This window comes from Schistocerca nitens, chromosome 4, assembly GCF_023898315.1.
Source record: "Schistocerca nitens isolate TAMUIC-IGC-003100 chromosome 4, iqSchNite1.1, whole genome shotgun sequence".
Classification (NCBI taxonomy): Eukaryota; Metazoa; Arthropoda; class Insecta; order Orthoptera; family Acrididae; genus Schistocerca; species Schistocerca nitens.
This window is the reverse complement of record NC_064617.1, coordinates 299446892-299463330: the sequence shown is the minus strand read 5'-3', so window position 1 is coordinate 299463330 and position 16439 is coordinate 299446892. Positions and strand designations below refer to the sequence as shown.

Genomic DNA, 16439 nt, shown 5'->3' with positions numbered 1-16439 from the left:
GACTAAAAGCAGGCATGAGTTGATAGGACATACTCTGAGACATCAACGAACTGTCAGTTTCGTATAATGGAAAAAAGTATGAAGGTAAAAATATAGAGGAAGACCAAAGATTGAATACAGAAAGCAGGCTAAAAGAGATGTAGGTTGCGGCGGTTATGATGATATGGAGAGGACTGCAAAGCCCAGACCAGAAGAAATTGATGCATCAAACCATTCTTCAGGCAGGAAAGCACGACGTCAGCAAAAGAAATAAATTCAAAGAAAATTACTTACTGTACTAGAAGGACCATTAAAACAGTGTCTTTGACAGACCTTGTGACCTTAGCTTTGCATTTGACTAGTACACGAGCAGACTGAAAATGTAGAGATCCCAACTACTAAAGGATTATTCTTTGCCATAACATACACAGAACATCGTGATTGTTTCTAAATAAAAAAACTAGAGAAAGATGAACAAAAGTCAGTAATATGTCGAATATAATTATTTAGCCTCTTACTTCTGCTTTTCACGTGCAGGCCATATCGGGACAGTGGCATACATTACGTAGTGCTGGAAAAATTTTCACGTTGTTCTCCCACATAAATAAAATGTAAATATTTTTACACAGACAGAAACTTCAGCAGCACCAAAGCTTTTTAGCTGAAAGATATTTAACTTTCTTCGTAAATGAAAAAGCGTTGGTGAGTGTTATGCTTGATATTCTTTATAGCATCATCCCCTTAAATAATTAGTTTACCATGTTTCTTGAAAGGCAATGCGAACGTTAAGATGGCTCCCCTAATCCAAGAAAGTGTATCCTCCCCTACACCTTTCAACTGCTTTTTAGCGACAGTACCAATGCCATTAACCTCTACACTGATCGCCCAACTAAGTGGTGGAATTACTTTCTGCTACGTGTGGGGAGCCTGAAATTGACACTTGGTATTCACAAGGCGGCGATTGCTGTGTCATTGTTTGGCCAACACGCTTCTTGCGTCCTCTTCGCTCTCTGGCTGCGTGGGCGGCCAAGTTACGTGACTTTCGCAGTCGATTTCGATGCAAATCACCCAGTGTTCGATTTGGAGTAGGATGCTGATGGCAACGGGCTTTGCTGTAACCGCCAAGCCGAAGCGACCTAAAACCGTTTCCCAGATTTTCCACATGGTCTTGTGCTTCCTGCTTCGAAACAGCCTCAATTTTATACGCACTTTGACAATTTACAGACGTTCAATGCAATTACCCGAAGGATGTTCCAGATAAATATCAGTTTTTCATTTTCATAAATCAAATCATTTTTATAATGTATTTTTATAAAGAAACGATAGTTTCAAGGCTATCCAGATCAATGATTTTTTTTTACTGGACCTAGAAGTTTTACGAGAAATGTACGATATTTAGTCAAAAAACGCGCGTAACAACTGCCAATATAAACTGCAAAGAATTAAGTATGGGGTGCACACGTAAGTCATTCAATAACCAACTTCCGAGAGGAAGACAATTAAGTATTAAAAATATAATTATATTCGTCACTGACACAGTAACCTACCATAGTGACTTATGCAGAAAACTTGAAACCCGGTGGCCAACAGCGTGCAGAGATGGTTTCACAACTTGTGCCATTTTAGGCTCTCACACACCATAAAGGCGAAGGATATTTACACAGTTGTAAAAATTATTGGTAGACTTGAAGGCTTATTTCCCATTCTTCTTCTTTGTCAGCCTGCTAAGCATAGTTGAGTTCATCACAATCGTGCCACTGGGCAGTAGGGTGAAACGATGGAGTCGATTGAATGAGCTGGATTGCCAATAACGAATTTTGTACATTCATTAAATCACAAGTTAGAAAAAAATCGTAAAAGATCACCTTAGATCGCTCCATAGAGGGTGACAATAAACACCTTTCACTTGAGCTCAAGCAAACAGATACAAGATCAACAGGATGAACAACTGTAAAAACAAAGTTAATGAGAAAAATACTTTTCCTTTTAAGAATATAAGGAGACAGAAAATCATCTAAACACCATGCTTATGAGAGGCTTTTTATAAATACAGTTTACCGGGAGTAAAATCAAAATTTGCACAACATCAAAACTTTAAAAACGAAATGTTTAAAACTTCTCTTTTGTAGTGGAATTTGTTGGTCCTGGGTTCAGATCTTGGACAAAACTTGCCTGCTATGGGACATCCATCTGGATCCATTAAACATGTGGACAGGTAGCTAATCATTCTTCAACAGCATGTTTGATAAACATCCTAATTAACCACAAAAATGTTTACCAAAAGCAATTCAGTATTAGCCACAGGGTACAACAAAATGATACAACATCAGTTCAGATTCAAACAATCTCTGAGATTTTGTAAACATGTAAGGTGGCAGAACAAATGAAGGTCAGATTCACACCTTACATGAGAGATTTATACATCACATCAGGAAGGTGAATATGAAACCTAACTTAATTTGGTGGTAATGAGCAAATTTGCCTATCAGTATGTAACGCATAGAGGGATGATACTCAATGGATGGTAATTAACCATCATCCTATAATGCATGTTTGAGTGGAAAGTGGAACAAGCAGTGAGAGGCTGTTTAGTTTGGGATTCAGAGTGATGAGGGCAGAGGCACGGCTGCGCTACAGGGAGTACCACGGAAACCACTTAAAGGGGTGTCCCAGGTGGAAAGTCAACGATCCACCAGGTGACTCAGATGGGGAGAGCGAGTATAATGGCTCATCTGAGGGAGGACATGAAAGAAAGCTTTTAGAAAAATGCGTTTCAGTATTCCAGATGGATACAAAAAACGACCAGTAACGCATTTTAGATCACGTGTCCAGTGAGTGCTACACACGTGAGAGTCAATGTACTTATTTGGGCATCTGGAATGGGCACAAAACGTCCTATTGGCGGAAACGTCCTAGGAAGGAGAAAAGAGCCAAAGTTTTGACTTAATGTAATGGTAGGGACCTTGGATTGATAGAGAGAGTTTCCACAAAATAAGAGGAACGCTCCTATTGCTCGAAAAAAGCCGTGACGTGCAGAGCGAAAGAACCCAGGTGGGGAGACAGTATGGCTATGAGTAAGACAAGACGGAAATTTTCGGAGACTCTTCTCTGAACTGGCGTCAAGTGCAAAACAGAGCGCATAATGCTCTGTACGACGCAGAGGAATAATTCGTGTGAAAACTGCATTCACACCGGTTGATATCCAGCTAGAAATTAGCTGTAGCATCGTTTAGCTCCAACTGTGGAGAAGTGAACCAGCCAATTAGTTAATTGTTCTTGCGAGAATTGAGAGGGCATTATAATATGTACACTGCTCCAAGCGTGCGCGTGTATATCGCCACATTCTAAGACTACATATGAGTACATGTTCTCTCGCATAACGAGAAACATAGGGAAAGTTTCTGCTGGAAAATTCAGCAAAGGTGCAATTAGTTTTATAGGAATTTCAGCGGAAGAGAGTGGCGTAGCAGACGACAGTTCAGCTCAGCTTAAGGTAAATACCACATGCAGAGGCGTAAACCTGTTGGTTCAGCAGCTTGCGTCCACTGTAAAGTCGAGCGACCTTGGGTAATCTTTTGTTCAATGTGTCACATAACTAACCATCCACCGTAGACTTGATTGTCATCCTAAAAACAGCACCGAACTTTGAACCGGAATCGGACGATTTTCGTAGTACTGACCAACATTATAACGTAAGTGTAGGAACAATTCTCTAAAGAAACTTCTAGTTAAACGTTAATATTGTCGCGTTTAGAAAAATTTAACCTTCTGAGAGTTAATATTTAATATGATTGTGTTTAGGATTACTTCACATTTTGATGTCGACGAGATGCGTTATCCTGACAACTGTTTTTTTGTTGTAACATTGAAAACTGTGTAAAAGCGTGTGTTTTTGTGCTAATATTACGACATTAAACATGTCATTTCAACTTACACAGTTGTCATCAGTCCTAGAATAAGTAAACCAAAAATATTGCACGATACAAACACTAACATGCGAGGCAAACTGCGGCACGTAACCTGGTCAATACTTCAAAAACACAAGTTACACCAGTTTCTACGAAACCAAACGATACAGTCGGCGAGGGTGGACGTAGAAAGACACCAGTTTGCAGTTTCACTACGCCCGAACAGACCATGGAGGCCCAACGGTACCGACCGCCTGACATGTCATTCTCAGCTTACGGGCGTCACAAGATGTGAATTTGGAAGGCCATGTGGTCAGCACACCACTCTCCCGGCCGTATGTTAGTTTACGAGACCGGAGCCGCTACTTCTCAATCAAGTAGCTCCTCAGTTTGCCTCACAAGGGCTGAGTGCAGCCCGCTTGCCAACAGCATTCGGAAGTTCGGATGGTCACCCATCCGAATGCTAGCCCAGCCCGACAGTGCTTAACTTCGGTGATCGGACGGGAACCGGTGATGCCACTGTGGCAAGGCCGTTGGCGCAGCTTGCAGTACATGATCGAAATATTCCTCTCTATGTCCATGCCAAACACATTAAAATGAACATAAGCAGTCTCGACCGCAAGAACCCTTTATTTTTATGGTTATCTCTTTCGCTCAGTTAATGACCATCTTCAGACCTCATACCATGATTGTAGGCAGTGACAGAGAACAGAGCAGTTGAAGTTTCGTGGAGTTCGTAACGACTGCAGCGTTCTCTGCTACCGCCTACCACCATGAGGTCTGAAGATCGACAGTAACTGACCGAAACCGGTAACCACAAAAATTAAGGTTTCTTGCGATCGAGGCTGTTTATAGACTTTATAATTAAGTATTCCTTCAGGTTCATTTTAATGTACCAAAAAAAATCGCTGTTCTACGTAAGAAATGCTCTCAGTAATTAATGAACACATTAATTTTTCTGGCGGGCCTCGCAGTAAGTTTCCTTAGCCAACATGTCAGAAACCAGTATTGCCAACACAACACCACAGAACCACACGTTCCAAAACGCCAAGTCTGTGTTGCGACCGACAGAGCACGGGACTGCTCCCACTGCTCATGCACCTTGCCACCCCAGTCCTCTGTCAACAACACTCTGCACGGCTCAAAGCGCCCACGAGATATCGCCGCTACACCAAGAAGAAATGCAGATGATAAACAGGTATTCATTGGACAAATATGTTATACTAGAACTGACATGTGATTACATTTTCACGCAATTTGGGTGCACAGATCCTGAGAAATCAGTACTCAGAACACCTATTCTGCCACGCGACTCCGCGCCGCACAGTGGTGCAGACCTTTTTATTTAAACAAAATCGTCCCACTCTTGGCAAACATCTTAACTACACTACTGGCCATTAAAATAGCTACACCAAGAAGAAATGCAGATGATAAACAGGTATTCATTGGACAAATATATTATAGTAGAACTGACATGTGATTACATTTTCACGCAATTTGGGTGCACAGATCCTGAGAAATCAGTACTCAGAACAACCACCTCTGGCCGTAATAACGGCCTTGATACGCATAGGCATTGAGTCAAACAGAGCTTGGATAGCGTGTACAGGTACAGCTGCCCATGCAGTTTCAACACGATACCACAGTTCATCAAGAGTAGTGACTGGCGTATTGTGACGAGCCAGTTGCTTGGCCACCATTGACCAGACGTTTTCAGTTGGTGAGACACCTGGAGAATGTGCTGGCCAGGGCATCAATCGAACATTTTCTGTATCCAGAAAGGCCCGTACGGGACCAGCAACATGCGGTCGTGTATTATCCTGCTGAAATGTAGGGTTTCACAGGGATCTAATGAAGGGTAGAGCCATGGGTCGTAACACATCTGAAATGTAACGTCCACTGTTCAAAGGGCCGTCAGTGCGAACAAGAGGTGACCGAGGCGTGTAACCAATGGCACCCCATACCACCACACTGGGTGATACACCAGTGTGGCGATGACGAATACACGCTTCCAATGTGCGTTCACTTCGATGTCGCCAAACACGGATGCGACCATCATGATGCTGTAAACAGAACCTGGATTCATCCGAAAACATGACGTTTTGCCATTCGTGCACCCAGGTTCGCCGCTGAGTACACCATCTCAGGCGCTCCTTTCTGTGATGCAGCGTCAAGGGTAACCGCAGCCATGGTCTTCGTGCTGATAGTCCATGCTGCTGCAAACGTTGTCGAACCGTTCGTGCAGATGGTTGTTGTCTTGGAAACGTCCCCCATCTGTTGACTCAGCTATCGAGACGTGGCTGCACGATCCATTACATCCATGCGGATAAGATGCCTGTCATGTCGACTGCTAGAGATATGAGGCCGTTGGGATCCAGCACGGCGTTCCGTATTACCCTCCCGAACCCACCGATTCCATATTCTGCTAACAGTCATTGGATCTCGACCAACGCGAGCAGTAATGTCGCGATACGATAAACTGCAATCGCGATAGGCTACAATCCGACCTTTATCAAAGTCGGAAACGTGATGGTACGCATTTCTCCTCCTTACACGAGGCATCACGACAACATTTCACCAGGCAACGCCGGTCAGCTGCTGTTTGTGTATAAGAAATCGGTTGGAAACTTTCCTCATATCAGCACGTTGTAGGTGTCGCCACCAGCGCCAACCTTGTGTGAATGCTCTGAAGAGCTAATCATTTGCGTATCACAGCATCTTCTTCCTGTCGGTTAAGTTTCCCGTCAGTAGCACGTCATCTTCGCGGTGTAGCAATTTTAATGGCCAGTAGTGTACCTTAACAATCCCGCAATTTTTTTCAAAGAAAAAGTGTATGTTTAATTCTTTGTTCACACATGTAAGTAATTTGTCAGAGAAACTTGAGAAGCTATAGAACTGTGGTCATCAAACTGCGGCTCGCCTGCCGCGTGCGGCCTAAATATTCGTTCGGCCTTCGGTTCTCAGCCATACTTTACAATAGTAATATGCATCTAGAAAGTAACAACCGAATCCAAAAACCTGAACTAACGTTAAGAGCTTCTTAAGAGTGTAGCTTTCCCGCTCAGTAACAAATAAAAATTCTTGCAAAGAAGTAATATATGAAGATGTGCTTAATTGATATTGGTTAATTCGGCCCTGAGCCATACTCATTAAAATATTACTGATGTATGTCGGTACTTTTACTACCGCTACTAAAACGCAGTGGGTCTGTATTAATAGCACTTGAAACAAAAACTTTCTTATTGGCACTTGGAACCAGTTAGTTTCTTGTTATGGCGCTTACAGCCTTCTTAGTGAATTATTTTGTTTCAAATTTGTCTCATTATTTTTGGCAGTGATGAGTTGTACACCATAATTCTGTGGTATCAGAATTCTTTCTCATTTTTGAGTACAAATAAGCTATGTATAAACAGAGAAGCATTACTTTTTTCATTCTCCTGAAAAATGTGAGTGTTGTCGCTTAGGATGTTTGCTGCTTCAAATCTTCAATTAATTGAGGAACGCTTCATAGACATGAGGGTATTTCTGTAGCGCTCATGGCAGCTTTTCTCAAGCCCATTGAGTAGATATGGGGGAAGGCGGTTGATCCGATAACGCCCGTATTACAGATGTCAAAGTTCTTTGACAAATATTTCATAAAAGCTAGATCATGCTACTTCATAAAAGATATGTCAAAAGAGGAAGACAGAGATTGGAATATATCCAGCAAATAATTGAGGACGTAGTTTGCAAGTGATTCTCTGAAACGGAGAGGTTGGCACAGGAGAGGAATTCGTTGCGGGCCGAATCAGACTAGTCAGACGATCCAGAAAGAAAAGTGACAAAAGAACACCAATATATCGTCAAAGATTTTATAAAACGTCTTTCACAAAAGACATTTGACAAAGGACTGTTAAAATATAATACTGATCGGAGGATGGCTCCAACATGCTTCCGACGTTTAGTGTTCATCCCACGATGTGTCAGCGCTGTCACCAGACCGAAACCCGCTAATGTGCAAATATACCTATACCACGCGCTTGTGTGTATAAAGGTGTTTTTCTCTGTAATTTACAAAATAATAAGTGCAAGGAATGTTTTCTTAGACACTTAAATGTAAGTAACGTTACTTCTTCTGCGGAGGTATGAAGATAAATTATTTAGTTGGTTTAGAGAGATAAAATTATTTTGTTGAAGATAGTTGTTCGCACGAGTGCTCATTTTCTTGAATTCGCAACTCGCTGCACATTCTAAACGACGCCGCGCGGGATTAGCCGAGCGGTCTTGGGCGCTACAGTCATGGACTGTGCGGCTGGTCCCAGCGGAGGTTCAAGTCCTCCCTCGCGCATGGGTGTGTGTGTGTGTGTGTTTGTCCTTAGGATAATTTAGGTTAAGTAGTGTGTACGCTTAGGGATTGATGACCTTAGTAGTTAAGTCACATAAGATTTCACACACATTTGAACGTTTCTAAACGACCTGCGGACGAGATGAAATGTTACTGATGTCATGCAACAAGATTCCTCGGTGCCCCGTTCCAAATCATCTGGGGTGTGGATTCGGTGACACAAGCACGAGTCTTTAGACGTCCCCATAAAAAGAGATCTACTGGTGTTAAATTGCGTATTCGCGATCAAAACATCTATCTGAACACAGCCAATCACCGACAGCATTAAGACCGTCCCTAAAACTTTGAACGCCTCCAGCTCCCTTGCTAAAACTGATAGAAATTCATTTTTAATTGATTAGAACACAGCTGATGTAAATATATCAGGTACATGATAAACAAAATAACTTTCTATTTAAAAAATTATACCTCGTTTCTGTAGCTCCATGGAAAATAACTACATAAATGTATTCATAACTCGTAGAGAGAGTAACGCTTCTTAGAGATACCTCTGTAAATAAATATTTCTTTCACTTATTTTTGTAAGTTACAGAGGAAAACACCTTATTCAAAACACGCCGTATAGGATGTTTTCCTTAAAGTTTTAAATAAAGTACATCAGTCCCATTAACCTACAACATGTGATCGACAGGAAAAATTCGGCTACACCAAAAACCCCCTCCTCCGCTCCCACCACCACTAAACCGGTTTTTGTTGGGACTAGGATGGCGTTAATTTTTAAATATCTGTCGATTTGTGGATGACTGATCAACAAATACTACGTTAAGGAAAGAAATAGAAAGAAACAATGGTCTTAGCTAAATAGGGGATAATTAGATAAATTCTTACAATCGGATTACCAAGCGAAGCGGTGAAATGGTACGATATGACCCTTGATATCACTTCTAGAAACTTGTAAACTCCATCGCGCTTTAGGCCTAAACCGCTATAGACAAGTGTTGGGATAATCCCTCTGAAGAAGACCATTTTCTTCCAAATCCGTCCCATTGCGAGTTCGTGCTCCAGTACCAATCACTTCCGAGGAGTTTGAGGGCCAGTTAAGTACGGTAAACTCGCCCTGGTGTTCTTCGGACCGTGCACGTACACTGCGAGCCATGTGATATGTTACATTCTCCTACTACTATCGTTCCGAGGAAAAGCAAACTGCATGGCAGAGCTCGACGTGGTCCTCAAGGACAGATACATACTTGTGTTCATCCCTTGTCGCTTCCAGCATGACGAGATCACCCAGAGAATGCAACGAAGATATTCCTCCAGTTGCAGTATTGGCAAGTAAATTCCAGCTTTCGTCGCCGTTGAACAACAGTCATCATGGATGCATGAACCAGCTGAGGAACCAGCTGAGGAAACCCATGTACAGCAACGTTTGCTGAACGGTCGTTGGAGACACTGTTGGTAGCCTCTTGCTTCACCTGGGCAGTCAGATGCTCAACAGTTGCACATATTGGCCCGTACACATCTCCGCAACTGTCGTACACTCATGTCATCAATGCCCATGGTGCACCACATTTGCCTCAGCGCCGGTTTTGGCCAGCGCCATTTCTCCATGCACGGTATACTCTGACCGCGTTGGCACTCTTGACAGTTTAAAAATTAGACGTTTTGGAGCTGCTTGCAACCTTGGCCTCAAGGCCAATGGTCACGCCCTTTTGAACGTCAGATAAACCACTGTTTTCCGCTCCCCCTGACGTGCTTTATATACCCCCCACCCCACCCCCACTCCCCACTGCTAGTGCTGTCACCTGCTGTATGTCAGTGGTTATTGCACACTAAGGTCGAATGTAGAGAGTGGTCACATTACTGTGACTGGACCGTGTATGTGAAGAAAACGCGCTACAAACCAGCCGAGCAGTAGCTGATTATTAGCGTATCTTACGCTAGATGAGATACTAGACAGATACGAGTTGTACAGAATATGTTAGTGGGAGCCCTGAACTGAGAACAAATGAAACTATTGCTTTTGCCAACTTTCTCTCTTGGGAAAGAGCATACAACGCCACTGTACTGCAAATGTTCAACAATGTATTTTTACAGGACGTAGCGCTGAGAAAACTGGAGGAGTGTTTTTAGGGAGAAGTACACTAAACTATTTTGACTGACGTGAAGGATACACCCGAAGGCATTCGAAAACAGAAGCTCGAGCAAAGATTAGCCAAAAACACTGAAGTGGATATGGCAAAGAACAAGGATTAACACTTAAAAATAAAACATGCACCTCTTCAGTTACGTTGAGTGAAACGTTCCTTTTCTGTTAACAAATACCTCAGTAAAAAATAAAAAAATGAACATAATTTGTTTCAACACTTTGCAAATAGCCCGCTTTATATATTGAGCTGCGTGCCTGTAAACCACCATCTCGTTATTTGCGGGAATTGCTTGACATGTGTGTAGACCTCAGATGCCCCGTACTTCTTGTCAAGGACTTTCAAGTCTATGCCAAGCAGAATCTCTGTTCTACTGTGTCTGAAAATTGGAACAAAATGCAGTTAAACAGGCGGTCGTAATGTTTTGGCTCATCGGCGTAAAAGACTCGTGAGGTGTCATCTCCTCGAAGAAAAACTGAGCAAGAATGAAGGATCTTGTGAAATCACACCCTATATTCACGTAATCTGAGTGCAATGCATGTTCCCGCACAATAGGTGGCGGAATAGAACCCTATTCTGACAGATCCGTGCATTCGCGGCACCATGGAGAGTAAAATGTGCCTCGTCCATCCAAAGAATACAACCGAGGCATTTGTCATCCGTTCCCATCACATAGCTCGAGCACTGGCTACAGAATTTGGGGCATGTGCTACACGGTCTGCTATAGCTCCAGCAACCTCATCAACAACCGCCACGGGAATGGGCCGCCCCCCTCTCCCTGATGTATCACCTAATTAACCCGTTTCATGTAATCTCTTGATCATGTTCTCTAGTTCATTTATTGACATGGGGCTTCTTCGCGGCTGTTTAAGTCTGCGCTATTCCTCCTATGCAGCGCTGCTACTGCTGCCGTTCTGATAAAAATACTTTCCGACAGTGTACGGTCTTCCTTCTCTTATGGCTAACATCAATACTGTTAACCCTCTTCACCATTACTTTACAAAAGAAATAAACACGCGGTACCAAGAGACAAACAGCATACTGACAACAAATCAGGAAACATTTTACAGCCTGAATGCTTGCATCGCCATATTTTCACCAGGTGGCAGAATGTGGAATTGTTACTTTTTTCAGCATACTCCGAGAGCGCACCAATTAACGAACATATTTACGACCGTTGCAGTGTCCTGTAATGTATACACTATACAGCCTGCACTGCACCGCTCGGAACAACTTCAATTTAATTACATCCATCCACTATATTCGAATGCTCCGTGTGCTGGTAAAAAGTAATTCTACTCGTACCTCCAAAAGGATTGTCTTCTACAGGGTGGCCAAATGAAACTGACCCAGAAAATATTTCATCACCAGCCCTGGGTAAGGATAAGTTAAGGGGCAAACAATATTTTTCAAGCAAATTTTATTTTCCCCACCCTGCATAGAAATTACTTTATGTTATTACATTTATGTCGTTTTTTAATCTAACCATGCGTAGAACACGCAATAACTGGAAATAGGCTTGTTGGTTAGAAATTTTGTCTGTCAGCTCTTTGAAACCATGCACCTATTCAGTGACAGAAAAAAATTGCTGAATGTACAGAACACCCACAACTATTCCCTGAGGTTAGCGTGAAAGCAAGAATACTGCCTTCGTTTGCTTAAAGTATGGTAGAAAGAGTTTCGTCACATGAGTCACGGCACGCATCAGTACATGTAAATGAGGAGGTATTGATAAGTAGGGGTGGTAGCGGTAGCAGTAGCAGTGGTTGAAGCAAAAGTTATTTTATTCATTATTTTATTATCTCATTAAAAAGATGTTTAAGAATCAAAAACTTCGTATATCCTGACATTTACATAAACACACCAGACAAATAGTAGTCACCCTCAGACATCACGCTGATATTGGGTAATACGGCGTCTAGCCTGTGTAACAGCCTCAGTTCAGCAACGAAGATACCTCACAAGTTTTTTTTTTCTTTAGGTAGTCATGTCCAGATGAAGCCATTCATGGTGCAAATGGCTCTGAGCACTATGGGACTTAACATCTGTGGTCATCAGTCCCCTAGAACTTAGAACTACTTAAACCTAACTAACCTAAGGACATCACAAACATCCATGCCAGAGGCAGGATTCGAACCTGCGACCGTAGCGGTCACGTAGCTCCAGACTGAAGTGCCTAGAACCGCACGGCCACACCGGCCGGCGAAGCTATTCATTGATAGTTAGAAGACCTATAATTACCAAATTATAGAACTTCTTGTTCCAACTGGAATCGCACATATTCTATGGGATTAAGACGGGGTGATTTAGCAGGTCAGACGAAATACAATGGAGTGCCTGCATGTTCGTCAAACCATGAAATTCTGCATGCAGCTCTGCGAACATGGCTATGGTAATCTCTGAACATAGGGTTGTCCACAGCATTCCCATCACGAAGATGCCAAAGTAAGGGTAATTCTTGGTCACCGAGAGTCTTGAAGTGAACATCCCGTATCATATTCATGGTGATCTAACTGAACGGGCCCAAATTATTACTCTAAAACAGGGCTTAACAACTGGCCGGTTTTGAGCGCGAGTACTCGCGTCTGCCCAGGCACGTGCTCGCGAGCAGGTGCAAGGTCGCGGAGTAGGGAGGGAGGGGAGGGAGGGAGGGGAAATGCGCGCGCACGTTTGAATGTGATCTCGTGTTCGTAGCAGATTTAACTAGCCATCTGAATGCTTTGAACATTTTACTACAAGGTAAAGATCTGCTAATTACTCATTTCATAGATCGAATACGAGCTTTTAAAATGAAATTGACACTTTGGATGAGTCAGCTGGAAACAGGAAACCTAGCTCATTTTCCTAAATTATCATCCATGCAAGATGTCACAAAGACTGTGAACGTTATTCACATAGTTTAGATGATCAGCGCTTTCAAGATCTGACAGCACTAGACAGTGATTTTGATCTGTTCTCTCCATATTCAGCGAATATTTAAGAGATTAGTCCTGAGCTGCAGCAAGAAATTATTGATCTGCAGTGTGACGGAGAATACAGAGACAATTTTCAGAACAAGAAAAACATTTTGGAATTCTACAGACACTTCCCTCAGGATAGATTTCCTCGTTTGCACAAACTGGCGGCGACAATAATATCAATGTTCGGTTCCACGTATGTTTGTGAACAACTGTTCTCTGCAATGTAACACGACGCGCCTGAGAAACGCATTGTCTGATCGAAATTTAAACTGCAAGCTGCGCCTAAAATGAACAAGAACAATTACTCCGAACATAGACGCAATTGAAATGACTCTGAGCACTATTGGACTTAACTGCTGAGGTGATTAGTCCCCTAGAACTTAGAACTACTTAAACCTCACTAACCTAAGGACATCACACAAATCCATGCCCGAGGCAGGATTCGAACCTGCGACCGTAACGGTCGCGCGGTTCCAGACTGTAGCGCCTAGAACCGCTCGACCACCCCAGCCGGCATAGACGCAATTGTAAAGAGCAAAAAGTACAAGATAACCGAGAATCCCACACTTCAGTGACACCTTTTATTGTGTAACAGTTCACAAATTAATGCGAAGCTAATAAAATTATGTGGCATGTGTACATTCTCCTTTATTTGTTTCATTTGTCGCAGTAATAATTCGTGAGTGATATCCCTGCAGGTGGCCGCGGATTTACATTGACTGGCGGCAGCTGTTGTGTGCCCCACGTGACTCTCCCCACTCTCCGCTCTGGTCCGGTAGTGGGGGTAGCGTGCTCGCGCTGCTCCGTGCTCGCGCCTTGCTGCTCACAGCTTGCTCCGCGAACACGTATGTTGTGAAGCCCTGCTCTAAAAGCACTCCGAAAACACCACAGAAGGTTTTATGGGCTCTCCGCACATTGGGGGTAAATGTGTCATTGCACGGTTGAAGCACTCAACACCTTGCATCATATTATAGGGGACCAACTCGTTGGACCGCGACAGATATCTCTATCCTACTGTTGTCCAGTTTCTGTGTAATTTGGCCCATTGAAGACAAGCTAATTTGTGCACCACTGTGATCAATGTCTTTTTTGTAAGGTATCCGACTTTAAATATTCATTGCATGCTGTAATAAAGCAGATTCTTGCCCAAATAACATTGAATAAAATGTTATGGGTGGTTAAAATGCGGCGATCTTTCAATCAAGCACTTGTTGGTCATTGTCAAATAGAATAACTGCTAATGTGCTGCTGTTACGCTCTTTTATACACTGGATGCCGCCTGTGACGTCACTGTTACTCACGGTATTGCTATATGTGGGCATATGTTGACTACACGTTCGCTACTTCAACCTCGCTGTCGCTGAATACCTCGGCCCGACCAGCTACACTCCGCGAACTCTATTAAGGGCGTTACTGGTGATTTCTAGGGTTCCTCAGTCGATAAAAACGGAACCCTTATTGGATCAGGTTGTTATTGGTTGATCTGTCTGTCTGTCTGTCTCTCTCTCTCTAATCGACTGTTCAAAATCCTTTTTTCTCAGGAATAGACAGACGTGTCAAGTTGAAAATTGTGATGTATATTGAAGTCTATGGTCCCCTGTTGATGGAAAAACGTTACGTTCCTAAGCATTGAAGTAAAAAGATACGGTCATGTTGATGTTGTTGTAGTCTTCAGTCCAGAGACTCGTTCGATGTAGCTCTCCATTCTATTTTATCCTGTGCAAGCTGCTTCATCTCCCAGTACCTACTGAAACCTACATCCTTCTGAATCTGCTTAGTGTATTCATCTCTTGGTCTCCATCTACGATTTTTACCCTCCACGCTGCCCTCCAGAATTAAATTGGTGATCCCTTGATACCTCATAACATGTCGTAACATCAGACCCTTCTGCTAGTCAAGTTGTATCACAAATTTCTCTTCTCCCCAATTCTATTCAATACCTCTTCATTAGTTATGTGGTCTACGTATCTAATCTTTAGCATTCTTCTGTAGCACCACATTTTTAAAGCTTCTCTTCTTGCCTAAACTATTTATCTTCCATGTTTCACTTCCATACATGGCTACACTCCACACAAATATTTTCAGAAACAACTTCCTGACTTTTAAATCTATACTGACTCATCAAAACCTGTACGGTACAAACCGTTGACCTAGAATCATGAAGTTTGACAAGAAGCAGGTTTTCACACTACAACCAAAGGTAAAAATCCGAAAATTGTTAATTCGTAATTATATCATAAAAAAATTCTGTCGTTTGATAGCAGTCTGTCTGTCTGGCCGTCTCTCTGTTAAGAGCCCATTTTTTTCAGGAACTGGTAGACATGTGAAATTGAAACTTTTGTCTTTGGTCTCGTAGCGATGTAAAAGACTTAGGCTTCTAAGTCAAAGCAATCGAAAGACACGGCCATTCATGTGACATATTTTGATACTCGCAAATTCACCAATAGGGTACTTCCTGATGACGTAGAACCACCAAATTTTACAACAAGAAAGATTCCACATTATAAATACGGGAATAAATCAGAAGATTGTTAATCTTAATTATATCACTTGAAAAATAATTTTTTGTCATTTGCTATCCGACTTCTAACTTGAAATTAAAACATTCTCGAAAGTCAAGGAATCCATAGCTTCGACAAGGTGCCTCTATCAACGTCGATAACAGGAAAAAAATCGTCGAAATCTTCGATTCCCGGAATGGTTGGAGTGTCTATATAAATAATTAAGATTTTACGGAAGTATATATGCGTGAGACCTATTCGCACCTGGTCCATTTTTATGTTTATGGTTTCTTAAATTACACAGTCCCACTAGTCGTTAGAGAAAGCCACGACAAGAGCTTACTGCATATTTCACCGGTGACTGTTTTATGATAGATGCTCAAATAAGCGATTTTTTGGAGTAGCCTCTTATGCTTCTTCTTGCGTTGTTCTGCAGTACATATTGTTTGTAGGACGGAAGGTTGGTCAGACTGGCAATGTATCTAGTAGACCCCAGGCGTTCTGAGACGCCGCATCTTTAAATGGTCTCATTAACTGCCACATTTTTATTGCCTTAAGATCTGTTGGATTTTGAGTCTTTTAGCAGGCGGCTTTTGTGGCACGCAGATGCCTTCCCGATGTCC

General features: G+C 42.4%; 1 pseudogene; it reads right to left on the bottom strand.

The window, feature by feature from the left end:
• Positions 1-4307: 4307 nt before the first annotated feature.
• Positions 4308-4425, bottom strand: LOC126254270 (5S ribosomal RNA; annotated as a pseudogene).
• Between the last annotated feature and the right edge of the window lie 12014 nt (positions 4426-16439).